The sequence below is a fragment of the Bubalus kerabau genome, chromosome 1 (genome assembly GCF_029407905.1).
Source record: "Bubalus kerabau isolate K-KA32 ecotype Philippines breed swamp buffalo chromosome 1, PCC_UOA_SB_1v2, whole genome shotgun sequence".
Lineage (NCBI taxonomy): Eukaryota > Metazoa > Chordata > Mammalia > Artiodactyla > Bovidae > Bubalus > Bubalus kerabau.
In genome coordinates this window covers 33207642-33213654 of record NC_073624.1, presented here as the reverse complement: position 1 = coordinate 33213654, position 6013 = coordinate 33207642, and positions in this window count along the sequence as shown.

Sequence of the window (6013 nt, the reverse complement as noted above, 5' to 3'; positions counted from 1 at the left end):
ACTCGATGGACGTGAGTTTGAGTGAACTCCAGGAGTTGGTGATGGACAGGGAGGCCTGGGGTGCTGCGATTCATGTGGTCGCAAAGAGTCGGACACAACTGAGTGACTGAACTGAACTGAACAAGCAACTGGGCTTCCCTGCTGGTTTAACAGGTAAAGAATCCACCTGCAATGCAGGAGTCGCAGGAGATGCGGATTTGATCCCTGGGTTGGGAAGATCCCCTGGAGGAGAGCACAGCAACCCACTGCCACTCCAGTATTCTTGCCTGAAGAATCCCATAGACAGAAGGAGCCTGACAGGCTACAGTCCATAGGGTCGCAAGGAGTCGGCCATGACTGAAATGACTGATCATTCATCAATAAACAACTAAAATGTCTTTTTTCCCCTTTCCATACCAAACACACACAAAGGTTCTAGAAAGAGGGACAGGAAAATAAATTGCCAATCAAACTGTGTTTTGAAATTATGATTTTAAGAAAAAATAAATTAATGTGCTTTGTCTATAACAGGTTCGCTAATGAATTCATAAGCAGATGTTTTACGTCAAAGCTGCCATTTTCAGCATAATACACACAAGTGAGGAGAATGGCTTTGACATGTTATCAATATTCTAGTCTTATCAAAAGTAACATGCGAGAAGGTAAGTTTGTTCTAAAAAGGCATTGACTCCCAATCAAATGTTTTTGTTAAATCACAAAAGTTAAAGAGTTTTACAGGTCTAAACCTAGAAATGGGCTAAAAAAGAAGTTACTTATTTGATTACAAAACAGTTGACATACAAAAACATTACCTTTTATTCTGCTGACATGATGACCTGGCAGTGGCTATTGGACAAATTGGATCCGAAACCTATTTTTCCTTCATTTAAAAAAAAAAAAAAAATTGGAGTGTAATTGCTTTACAATATTGTGTTAGTTTCTGCTGTACAAGAAGAATCAACTGTGTGTATTCACATATCCCCCTCCTCTTGAAGTTCCCTCTCTCTCACACACACCCCCGCCCCCCCGCATTCCATCCCCTCTGTCATCACAAGCACTGAGCTGAGCTCCCTATGCTGTGCGTCAGGTTCCCGCCAGCTATCTATTTTTTACCCACGGTGGTCTACGTATGTCAATCCCCATCTCCCATTTTGTCTCACCGTCCCCTTCCTCCATATGCCTCTGTCCACATGTTTCTTCTTAACGTCTGGTCTTTCTTCCTGCCCTGCAAATAGGTTCACCTGTACCATTTTTTCTAGATTGCATATACATAAATATGTGATACTTGTTTTCCTCTCTGCAACTTTTTTAAAAGGCATATTTAATGCAGATAATTTTGTTCATATCACTGATGTTATCTGAATTCTTCCAGTCGACTTCAGGGTGCCCAGGCCCAACTTAAACAACACTGTCAAAGTTTAAACTGCATTCTCACAAGATCCGTGATTACTGTGTTCACACACACAACAGCACCTACCTTTAGAAACAAATTGTTTAATTTATGCATTTTAAAAATTGAAGTATAGTTTATTTACAATGTTATATTAGTTTCGGGTGCAGGTTATATTAGTTTCAGGAAATTCTCCAGGCTTCTCCAGGGGGTTTTCCTGACCCAAGGATCGAACTAGTGTCTATTACGTCTCCTGTACTACAGGCAGATTCTTAACTGTCTGAGCCACCAGAGAAGCCCTTCAGATGCACAGCAAACTAACATATATATATAACCTTTCTCAGATTCTTTTCCATTATAGGTTATTTCAAAATATAGTTGAATATAATTCCCTGAATATAGTTCCCTGTTGTCTACAGTAGGTCTTTGTTATCTATTATATATATAGTAGTGTGTATTTTTTAATCTGAAATTCTTCATTTATCTACCTTTCCCCCACTCCATCCACTTTGGTAACTGTAAGTTTGTTTTCAATGTCTGTGAGTCTATTTCTTTATTAAGTTATTTGTATCAATTTTTTTTTTTTTTTAGAAATCACATATGATGTTTGTCTTTTTCAAACAGCTCCTATCTTGGGAAAGATTACCTGGACAATATGGCTATTAAGATACTCAAAGATAGAAATTATCTCTGATGAAAGAATAGAGGATTTTGGTACTGGATGTTGAGGTCACTGGTTTAATTCCTACTTTGTTTTGGCTTTATTCTCTGTGAAGGCCAGTCAACTCCATAGGCCAGTTGTCTCATAAAGGGGTGGAAGAAGTTAACTCCCCAAAGAGCTACCAGCTTTAGGAGATTTAGGGCACTGAGAAGGCCCACTATCCAAAATAAAACTCCCCACTCATTGGCCAATGGCTTTACCTTTACTTAAGCTTTGAAGCTCAAGAATCTTTCCCAAAACCATATACATACAAAACAAGTGGAACGGTCTAGGAGAGGACATGGAAGGGCCAGCTGTTTTGGCCTAGTCAAATAGAGGTGACCTTTTAACAGGTCTTGGTAAAGGTAAGGCCATGGAAAAGTGTCAGTTGAAGGATCTGGGGCAGATGCTATGTCCAACCTCCTACATGGATACAAGAAGCAGAAACACAGAGGTTGGAACCTTTTAGCCCAGAGGAAAAGGTTAGAAAGATGTTGTTTAGTCCTTAAGTTGTGTCTGACCCTTTGTGACCCCTTGGACATCAGGTCTCCCTGTCCTTCACTACTAGAAAGACGTACTGGATATTTAATAATGGATTCAAGACTTGCAGTTCAACAGACAATAGTCAAGATTTGTGGTTCAATGATTGGACGCAACACACTTATTGTGTACCTTAACTGATAGGTTTGTCCAGTGGCTTTTGGCCTTACTAAAGTTTATGATCAAAACACTGCTGACATTAAGTGAGTTTACGTCATGAATACTTAAATATTATATATTCCTTCCATGCTGAGAAAAAAATTAAGCATTCCTCCACTAATTTCTAAATTCACTGCTCACTTTGTTTTACCTGAAGCCTATTTCTGATTATAATTAAACAATTTGGAAATGAAAGATGTGATGATCCTTCTATAAAAAAGAAAATTGCATATTCAGTTCAGTTCAGTTCAGTCACTCAGTCATGTCCGACTCTTTGTGACCCCATGAATTGCAGCATGCCAGGCCTCCCTGTCCATCACCAACTCCTGGAGTTCACTCAAACTCACGTCCGTTGAGTTGGTAATGCCATCCAGCCATCTCATCCTGTCGTCCCCTTCTCCTCCTGCCCCCAATCCCTCCCAGCATCAGTCTTTTCCAATGAGTCAACTCTTCGCATGAGGTGGCCAAAGTACTGGAGTTTCAGCTTTAGCATCACTTCTTCCAAAGAACACCCAGGACTGATCTCCTTTAGAATGGACTGGTTGGATCTTATTGCAGTCCAAGGGACTCTCAAGAGTCTTCTCCAACACCACAGTTCAAAAGCATCAATTCTTTGGCACTCAGCTTTCTTCACAGTCCAACTCTCACATCCATACATGACCACAGGAAAAACCATAGCCTTGGCTAGATGGACCTTTGATGGCAAAGTAATGTCTCTGCTTTTGAATATGCTATCTAGGTTGGTCATAACTTTCCTTCCAAGGAGTAAGCGTCTTTTAATTTCATGGCTGCAATCACCATGTGCAGTGATTTTGGAGCCCCCCAAAATAAAGTCTGACACTGTTTCCACTGTTTTCCCATCAATTTAAAACACAAGTTGGGTTATTGTACAATGCTCAATTTTTAGAATTTCATAATAAAAATACATCTGACCATTGTTATGGATTGAAGTTTTGTTCCCTTCAAACTTATACGTTGAAAACTCAACCGCCAATATGCTGGCACTGGGGGTGGGCCATGGGGAGGTAGTTCAGTTTAGATGAGGTGACCAAGATGGGATGCCTCATGAAGGGATTAGTGTCCTTATTAGAAGAGAGATGAGAGCTCATTCTCTTTTTCTATGTCATGTGAGGACATAGTAAGAAGGCAGTTGTCTGCAAGCTAGAAAGAGGGCCCTCCAGGAACTGAATCTGCCAGAATCTTCATTTTGGACTTTCCAGAATCCAGAACAATCAGAACTAACATCTGTTGTGTAAGTTGGTCTGTGGAATTTTGTTTTAGCAGCCCAAGTTGAGACAACCACCAATTAATAGAAAAGTACCCTTTTATTGAGAAGTAAGACAAGTGTATTTACAATATTCAATTGTTAGATCATATAATCTGTGGGACTTTTAAAAGCAGCAGTATTCCAGGAATTACAATGTATAAGGGGAAAAGAAAAACATTCCAAATAGGTTTCTGTTACAGAAAATAGATTTGAACAATGCCAGAAACACTTAAGGCTAAGTAGTATTAGACCTTTTCTTCCACCTTTGTAGCAATAACTAATGCTTTTTTTTTTTTTTTTTTTGTCAGACAGAAGACTAATTTTGGAAAGGAAGAAACAACATGATGTACAGTGTTTTCTGTCAGAAAACAAGTTATGTTTAAAAGTAGAGCCTCATCAATGGTTCTAAGAAACATACAATGCTGCCAAGCAGTCCCAAACTCACATTTGATAAAACTGAAAACTGCTCCAAGCCTCTCATTCTTATTGGGAGATTATCACATCCTTTATACACTTCTGTCTAATAATGTTTTCTGAAACAAGATTGTTTCAGAAAAGAGATCTCTGCTACAGTGCAAAGAACATTTTGATAGAAATTCATGTCTACAAAGGAGTTAAATAATACAGATGCTCCTTACATTAACAGATACTGTTCTTGCTCTAAAAAAGGTAGACTTATCTAGCCACTGTTAATAATATGGGTCAGTCAAAAATATGTATAACAGAGTCCCACAGGGCAACTTATATGGCAAGTATATAGATATTTGACACTCTCCAAGTGAGGATAGTACTTTTTTGAAGAACATTAGACAACAAAAGGTTTCTTATCATTCCATGAACTATTGAGGTAGGAGTCTCATTTCGTCAATATCATCTATGTTCACAGATTGTATCATAAGTCGAATGCCAGTACCGAAAAGACAGTAATCCACAAGGCTGAACCGTTAGGACTATCTACCAAGTCGTTCTTTCTTTAGATGAGCAAGGATAGGACTTCCCTGTGCATCAAGAGACTTAACTACTAGTAACATAGGCAATAATGTATCTTGTAGACATGTTTCTAAATAAAAATCACAAATTTCAATTATGATTTTATGTATTAAAAAGCTTTGCAACTGTTAAAAAAAAATGAGCAAATAGTACAATCATTAGTAGTAAAACAAATAGTACTATGACTCTTGAAATGGCTTCCTACCTCTACAAAAGGGTGCCTCCCTGGAAAACTACTACTGAGGAAACACCCACAGCTTCCTACCTACTGCGCATCGAGCAGCAACAGGGAGAAAACAACACATCATTTTTGTAGTGTCATGTTTTTCAGAACTATAGCCAGTTTAATTGCGGTAAAGTAACTTTTGCGTGTGAACTCAGATATTCTCTCCACGAATTCAAGATGAAGAGCGAGTGTATGAAACACACATTATGCATACTGATTTTTATATTAGGAAAAAGCTGAAAATAAGGGAAAAATTGGCTTCTGTGAATAGCCCTTTAAAAAACAGCTGTAAACTTAACCTTATAACATGTTACATTTGAAGTAAAAATTACCAGTAGTTATTCCAATGTATGAAAAGCAAAATAATAAACCACTGCTAAAATTAAAAAAAAATAAAAGGAAAAACTGGATCATGACATGGAAAAATCTCACTTGGGTTGTATCACTTAGTATCTTAAAGAACAAACCATTTAGTGAAACAAGCTTTGTAACAGACTGTTTCATGGCCGAGATGGCTTTCTGTTAAATGCTCATGTGTCATGAAAGATACAGACGCTCAGATGAGAGTCCCAAGGAATATCAGGATTTCCAGAGTGTGTTGCTGAAGGAAAAAGTGCTGAGTGAGCTGTAACTTAGAAACTGTAAGCTAGTAAAGAATGACCTTTGCAACATTACAACAAAGAATATCTAGGTCGGATTTTCATCTGGTTTTAAAATATTAAGATTCAGAAGAACCATGAAAGTTTTATTTTAACCATATTC